Genomic DNA, 8,973 nt, shown 5'->3' on the forward strand with positions numbered 1-8,973 from the left:
CTAGGCATGGTACACATGCCTGTTGTCCTAGCTACTTGGGAGGCTGAGGCAGGAGGATCACTGGAATTTGAGGTTACAGCGAGGTATGATCGTGCCAGTGCACTCCAGCCTGGGCAGCAGAGTGAGAACGAGACCTTGTCTCTAAAAAAAAAAAGAATCCCAAGTTGCTATTACTGGGATAAACACTGTAAGAAGGGAAATGCAGTGTATATTTATCCAAATTGTTAGAGGGCAACTAGACGATAGATATAAATTCAAATGTTCTATAATTCAATAAATGCAAGTGGACTAAATGTTGTAATTAAAATAACAAAGATTATCAGACTGCAAAAATTGCTAGATGCAGTTTACATGAGATAGCCAGAAAAGACAGGTCCAACACATAAGGATAATGAAAAGTCAAAAGTAAACAAGTGGCGTGAGCCTGGACATTCAACTCTGTGCCGCTTACCAGGCACTCCCTGTTAGTATCCACACTTCTGTTCTTCACCTGAGAATACAGAATATTCTGGGCTTGGGGAGAAGAGCAAATTAAAGAATGTTTGATTAAAACAATTTTTTCCCCACTCTCATTCTTATCCTGATTTTTCTCAACAATTATACAGATTCAGATTACCTTGGGCCTTTGATTTTCAAAATTATTGCAATCAGCCCCTAATGAAATTTGGATCATTAATGTTGCTTTGCTCAGAAAACAAAGACAACCAGACATTAACTGCTTTCCAATAAAAAGACAAAACTTTTAAAGCACTCTTGCCAAAAATTGAATCTGATTGTGATCAAATCTTTGAAAATACCTGCCAATATTAATAAAGGTAAGAAATTAGAGGTATATGTTAAATAATAAGTAGGATGGAATCAGCAAAATGCAGGATGTGAGATGCTCTACAGAACAAAAACCCAGTTTCTTTAACAAATATGTTACAAGAAAAAAAAAGAGATGAAAAAGAAATTTTTATATTAAAAGAGACTAATCAGCCAGTTGCAATACATGGACCTCATTTAGATACTAACTGAAACTTTAGAAAGATATTATGAGAATATTGACAGAACATTTGATGACATTAGGGGACTGGCATTAATTCTCTTAGACATGATCATGGAATGCTGGGTACGTTTTTATAAGAGTCCTTAATTTTTAGAGACACATACTGCAAAATTTTTGGTGAAGTAATTATGATTTCTGATACTTTCTTTTTAAAAGTCCAGTGAATTGAGGAGGAAACAGTGGAAGCATAAATGAAATATTATTGGCTCTGTGGTAACGATTATTGGAGCTGGGTCATGGTTGTATAGGAGAGATTCATTACTACTCATTATTCTCTTCTTTTGTATAATAAAATTTTCCATAATAAAGTTTTTTTAAACATTGTTTAATATAAAAAAAGTAAACAAGTGGGAGGAAATAGCATGTAAATACTAGCAAAAAAAAAAAGACTGGTGGAGTTATTTTAATATTGGGGGAAATCACTAGAGATAAATAAGGTCAATTCATAATGAAAAGGCTCCAATTTTTCAGAAAAATAGAACAATTTCAAATTTGCATGAAAATATCATAGCCTTAAAATGTAAGAATTACACTGAAAAATAGACAAATCAACAATTACAGTGGGAGATTTTAACACACATCCCTCTGTAATTGGTAGGACAAGCAGAAAAATATTCAGCAAGGATATAGGAGATTTGAACATGTTTAATAAACTTGTTGGATTTTGTAGAACACTGTGTCTTCAATGGTAGAATAATTTCCTTTTCAAGACATATGGAACACTTACAAAAAGTTAATCTCAAGAATTTTCTAAAGCCTGAAATAATGATATTATGAATACCTATTACAATAGCTTGAAGATTTTAATGAAATGGGCAAATTTGTAGAAAACTATAACTTACCAAAATGGACTCAAGATAAAGAGAAAACTTGCATGAGCACCATCCTGCTCATAGTACCAAGAGTGTTTCATAACTGGTCACTGACCATTCAAAACACTTTCTGGCCTTAGCACTGAGCAGGGTCCAGGAGACACTGGCTGTCCAGGCACTAATTCTGTGATTTATGTGTCATGAGAAGGTCCGGGGGAACTGGGGCAGCCCTGGAGGAGTCATTACACCTAGGGGTTGGCAGTAGTGGCCATGTACCAACTGGTATGAAACTATTTTGGTATTTTAGCGACCTGAAGTCCTTTGGCACCAGCTGAACATCTGACCTCCCCATCACTAAAGGGACTGAATGGGTCATCAGTAATGTTCCCACAAAGAAAACACAGACCCAGAAGTCTTCGCCTATAAGTCATTCAAACAGGAAGTAATTCCAGTCCTACACCAACTTTTCCACATAATAGAAAAAGAGACAATACTTCTCAATTCTTTTTATGACAAGTACAGTGCAAGACAAGGAAATTACAGGCCAATGTCACTTACGAATATAGATACCAAAATCCTAAACAAAACATTAGCAAACTAAATTGAGCAGTATGTAAAAATGATAATACATTGTGATAAAATAGCATCTAGTCTAGAAATGCAAGGTTGGTTTAACATTTGAAAATCAGTCACTGTAATTCACCACATTAAAAATGAAAGGAAAAAGACATATGATCATCTCAATAGATGCAAGAACATCTGTTTATGTTCAACGGAACATAAATCATATAGGAAACATTTGATAACTTCAACTACATTTAAACTATGAGCTTTCTTTATCAAAAGATTATATAGAGAGTGAACAGAAAAGGAAAATAAATATTTAAAACACTCATAATTTGACAAAGGAGAGGATGGAAAGAGTCCTGTGAATTAATTAGGAAGATGGACGATCAGTTGTGACAAAATGCAGGGGCACAGAAGGGTGGCAAAGCCTTGGACAGGCCCTGCAGAGAGAGGAACCACATGTCACAAAAAAAAAAAAAAAACCCCACATAGATCAGTTGCTCAACCTCATAAATAATGCAAATGAAAACCCACAACAAGATACAACTTCACCCACACCTGATTGGTAAGAATTTAAAAGTCTGATAAAGGAAATTCTGCAAGCGCTGGCAGGAATATGGGACAATATGAACTCTCATATGCTGCTGGTGACAATAAGAATGGATTCAACTGCTTTGGGAATCCGTTTGGCACTACTGAGTAAATTTAAACCTGCATAATCTGTGACCCAGCAATGTGTCTCCTTGGGACAGAGCTTAGGACAAGTCTTGCAAATGTACAATAAAATGTATGTTTTTAAATGTGCAGAGCAACAATATTTGTAAAAACCTGAAACTGGAAATAGCCCCAAAACCCAGTAGGCTGGGCAAGTAAAGCCTGGAATATTCACACACTGGATTCTTATCCAGAATTGAAATTGAATGAACTACAGTGATAGCACATCTACTTGAAACAATCTCTCAAAATACCATTGAACAAAGGAAATAAGAATACAAACCATTTGGTGCCACTTACGTACAGTTCACAGGCAAAGCTGAACACTATGTTGTACAGGGATGCATGTGTAGGTGGTGAAACTAAAGAGAAAACAAGGAAATGATTGTAGCAGAGACCCGAACAGTGATTTCTTCTTGGGAAGAGAGGTATGAATACAGAGGAACATGCAGTTCTGGCAATGCACTCTTTCTTAACTTGGAGGTTGATTATGTGGGCATTCGAATTTTTTTTTTTTTTTGAGAGGGTGTTGGTCTGTTGCCCAGGCTAGAGTACAATGGCATCATTAAGCTCACTATAGCCTAAAACTCTTGGACTCAAGCCATCCTCCTGCCTCAGCCTCCTGAGTAGCTGGGACTACAGGTGCACACCACCACACCTGGCTAATTTTTCTATTTTTTGTGGAGACAAGGTCTTGCTATGTCACCCAGGCTGGTCTTGAACTCCTGGCCTCAAGCGACCCTCCAGCCTCAGCCACCCAGAGTGCTAGGATGACAGATGTAAGCCACCTCACCCAGCCTAGAATTATTATTATTCTTTAAATGTTTGTATGTTTTATACACTCTTATGTATGTAGTATGTATCGTAACCCAAAAATTAAATTAAATTTAGAAGAAATGTTTCTGAAACTGTAGTTGGGGACCAGACACTACAGGGCATTTTAGGCAATGTTAAAGATTTTTGTATTTATTCTAAAAATACCAGATAGTTTCGGGAAAACTGCAGCTACAAGAGAAATATTAAGATTACTAGGAAAAAAAGTGACTCAAAAGAAAATAAAGATAATGCAGGACATAGAAGATAACTCTGGGGTGAAAGCTCCTCAGGGTATTTTAGGAGATGCCACATCCACAAAACAACAAGATGCTCTGAGAAAACAAGAAAGAATTTTTGGACATTAAAAATATTGCTGAAATTTAAAAAATTAACAGAAGCATTAATGGATCCTAGAATATAGAACAAAAAGAAGGATAAAATGGAAGAAAAGACAAGCGATATAAAGGATCTATCCAGAAGGTCCCAGCATCTTCCGTCATGAGTTCTGGAAAGAGAACATACAGAGAGGAAAGGGGAGCAAATGACCAAACAGAAAAGAATTTTCCAGAACGAAGGTGACACAAGCCATCATATTGAAAGGGCTCATCAAATGATAAGCAGGATGGATTTTTAAAAGACTAACACCTACACACACTAAGAAACATCTGAACCTCAAGGATAAAAAGAACATTAAAAACTTTCTGCTTTAAAAAAAAAAAAAACACAAAAAACAAGCATGAGTCAGCCAGGCAATAATAGAGGCCAGTAGACAGCAGAGAAAATTCTTCAAATTCTGAGGGAAAATTACTTTGAATATAAAATTCTATACCTTCCGGACCAGTTGAAAATGCTATCTGTAACAGAAAGTGTGACTTACAGTGCGTTCAGCAAACAAGAGGCTATTTTTCCTCACCTAATATGACATCTGTCGTCTCAGCAAAGGAAGCATCGCTTGTTTGTCCAGTGGGATCAGAGGCAATATTAGCACTAGCTTCTCTGTGATTCCACCTTGTGTTTGTTGTCACATGGTCACAAGGTGACTGCTACAGCTCCAGACATCACACCCATGTTCACGGCAGACAGGAAGAAGGTGGTGTCATGTGCACAAGTTCCCTTTTATTCTGATTCTATTAGGAAAGCAAAGCTTATCCAGGAAACCCAAGCAAGCTGTTGCTGAGGTTCAATGGCCAGAAACATGTCACGTAGCTCCTCCTGGCTGCCCAAGAGTCTCAGAAAGCAAGTATTTAGCCCAATTATATTGCTGCCTCATACACAGAAAAGAGGTTCTGTTAGCAAGAAAGAAGTGGGGAAATGGGTATTGGTAGGCAACTGAGGGGTTAGCCTTACTAGCTAAAATCAAATGTGAGAGGTAAACAAAATCATTTTTCAGACAGGCCAGAGCTCTGAAAATTTACCTCCTGAACATCCTCTGTTAGGAAGTTATTTGAGAATCTACTTCAGCAAGAACAGCAATGTGATTAGGGTAAGTAATGCTAGCTATGAGGCCAAACACACACACACACACACACACACACACACACACACACGGTCTCAGTGGTTAAATACGTGAGGACCGCCCAGTGCAGGTTATGGGTGCTCCACACAGTCATTCAGGACCTCAGGAACTTGTGGCTGGCAGGCAAAGGTGAAAAAAGAATGAAGAAGGTATAACACTTCCATGTAGGTCACACACATGCTGACAAGGACACAAAGGAGCTCATGGACTCTGGAGAGCACCAGCCCGCTCCATAAGGGGCAGCAACCAACTACGAGGAAGATGTAGCAAATAAGAAACAAAGAGACTTATTCAGGAGTACAATGGAGAGAAATCTCAGGAACATCCCTGCAGCGACAAGCCTAGAAAGCAGTTTTCGTGCTTCATGGGTAGAAATCTAGGTGTGGAATCATTGGGTTATGCATGGCAACTTTTTGAGATAATGCCAAACTGTTTTCTAAGGTAGCTCTTCTATTTTTCATTCCCACCAAGACTGTTTGAGAGTTCCAGTTGCTCCACATCCTTGTCATCACTTGACATTGTCAGTCTCTAGTTTTAGCTATTTATTGTGCACATACAGACAGAATGTAGAAAATTTGCATTTCTCTAACGACTAGTGATGTTGAGTGTCTTTTCAAGTACTTATTTGCTATTCATATATCCTCTTTGGTGAAATATGTTTTCAAATCTTTTGCCTGTTTTTTAAATCAGATTGTCTTTTTACTCTTGAGGTAAAAGAACTCTTTATGTATTCTTTGTATATTACAAGTCCTTTATCAGTTACATGTTTTGCAAATATTTCCTTCAAGACTTTGGCTTGCCTTTTAATTTTCTTAATGATGTCTTTCAAAGAACGAAAGCTCTCACATTGAGGAATATGATCCACTTTGAGTTAATTTTATATATGATGTGCGGGGAGGGTCAAGGTTCATTTTCTTCCACATGGTTAACCAATTATTCTAGTACCATTTGTTGAAGAGACTATCCTTTTCCTCACTGAATTGCCTTGGCACGTTTACCAAAAGTCAATTGTCCTTAAATGTACGGATCCATTTCTGAACTCCCGATTCTGTTCCATTAATCTAAATGTCTATTCTCATGTTGGTACTAGACATTCTTCATTATTGTAGTATAGTACTGTACAGTACAGTTTTTTTATTTATTTATTTTTGAGATGAGCTCTTGCTCTGTTGCCCTGGCTAGTACAGTGGTGTCATCATAGCTCACTGCAACCTCAAACTCCTGGGCTCAAGCAATTCTCTTGCCTGAGCCTCCTGAGTAGCTGGGACTACAGGCATGCGCCACCACGCCCAGCTAATTTTTTAATTTTTTGTAGAGACAGGGTCTCACTCTTGTTGAGGCTGGTCTCAAACTCCTGACCTCAAGGGACCCTCCTGCCTCAGCCTCCCAGAGTGCTAGGAGCTACAGATATTTTTTATACACTATTTATTAGATTGAGAAATTTTCCTTCCTAGTTTGATGAGTTTTATGATAGAGTGTTGAATTTTTTCAAGTGCTTTTTCTGCATCTATTGGGATGACCGTATGGTTTTTCTTGTTTAGTTACTATGGTAAATGAACATTTGATTTTTTAATCAATAATAAAGTTAAATCTATAAAGCTTGATTTTTAATTATTTTAAAAATGTAATGAATATTCAGATTGAAAGGGCCCAGCACAACGGATGAAAATAGCCCCACACTGAGACACGTGTTATGGAAATTTCAGAATGCTGGGAACAAAGAGAAAATCCTACAAACTTCCAAAAAGAAAACAATGGCTCATAGACAAAAACGGTACACCAGAATGGTTTCAGACGTCTCAACTGCAAGTTGGAACAGGAAGACAACAGAGGAATGCCTTCAAATTCCTGCAAGAAAATCATTTTCAACCTAGAATTCTGTACCTAACCAGCCTACCAATGAAGTATGAGTGGGGAAACAAAAACATTTCAGATATACAAGGTCTTCAAAATTTTATTTCTCACGCACCATTTCTTTCTTTCTTTTTCTTTTTTTTTTTCTTTTTTGAGACAGTGTCTCACTCTGTTGCCCAGGCTGGAGTGTAGGGGCTTGGTCACAGCTCACTGCAGCCTTGAACTTCTGGGCTCAAGCCATCCTCCTGCCTTAGCCTCTGGAGTAGCTGGGATTACAGGCGTGTCATGCACCCTTTCTCAGGAAGCTACTGAAGGATTTTTGCCACCAAAAAGAGGGAGTAGAACAAATAAGAAGCAGCCAGGAGACCAGGGGAAAATAGGAGAGAAGCGAAGGGGATTTCCAGAACAACAGGTGTACTACCCCAGGCACGGAGAGCGGTCGGTTCAGACTAGAGCAGGTTGGAAGGCACCAGGAGAGTTGTCTTCACGACGGTGAAATCGACAGACTAGTTGATGTGCTGGAAGTGTCGAGATGGTTTAGACAATTGGCAGGGTGCCTGGGGTTGAACTGGTGATCAGTACATTTTTGTAAATGAAGCAAAATAAAACACAAGTAGAAAGTTCCGAAAAACAAAAAAGATAATTTTGAGAAAGTGAAAATAGTCACAGTACACCAACAGCATAGCATATGGCTCAGCTGTGAAGAGCAATTATTAATACATTCTCTTTATATATAATGTACACACATTACATATAACATAATAATAGAATACATGTATATATAGATTAAACATGTATAATTGTGATAAAAAGTAGACCAAAAAAAGATGCTGTCCACGTGACGCAGGCAGTGTGGTGGGGCGGGCCTGCTCCGCAGCTGCCCGTGGCCATGGCTGGGGGGAAGCAGGACTTGGGGGTGGGGGGCTCATCAGGAGGCCCCGACAATGGCCCAGTGAAGACACGAGCGAGGCCTGGGCTAGGCCCTGCAGCAGAATGGAGAGAGGTGATCAGATTAGAGAGAGAGAGAGAGGGGAGGTGGGATGGATTAACTGGGGGGAGATGGGGGGATATGGTCAGTTGGGCCGGGTGTGGGAGAGGGTGGTGCCCTTCACTGAGCTGGGCCTTCTCCTTCAAAGCGGGAACAGGAGTCCTCAGAGGAGGCCACCTCCCCTTCCTGCCTCGACCCACAGCCCCAGGCCGGCTTGGCGGCTGGGTGGCGTGAGCGTTCACAAAGGGCTCTGCTCCTGGAAAGGCCTTGCATGTGGCTCAATGCTCTGCTGTCTTGGAATCTGTCACAATTGTTGAACAAGGTCCTGCAGTTTCATTTTGCACTGAACCCCACAAATTATGCAGCCAGTCCCAGCACCCCCAGTGTCTCGCCGCGTGCAGCCCGACCATCGGGGTCATCTGTGCAGCTCTGGAAACTCAGGGGCTTGGACCTCCCAGCGCCACCCCTTTCTGGGTTCCAGATCTCAAGGACTGTCACCACTATCCTCCGAGAGTCTTGGGCCTTCTGTCCTCAAAGTGTGGTCCACGACCGGCATCCCCTTCACCTGGGAGCTCTCCAGAAATGCAGGTCCCCGGGCTCCGCCCCACACCCACTGAGTCGGACCTTTGACAAGATCCCCAGCTGATTCGGGCATGTT

Source organism: Eulemur rufifrons, chromosome 16 (assembly GCF_041146395.1).
Source record: "Eulemur rufifrons isolate Redbay chromosome 16, OSU_ERuf_1, whole genome shotgun sequence".
NCBI classification, from domain to species: domain Eukaryota; kingdom Metazoa; phylum Chordata; class Mammalia; order Primates; family Lemuridae; genus Eulemur; species Eulemur rufifrons.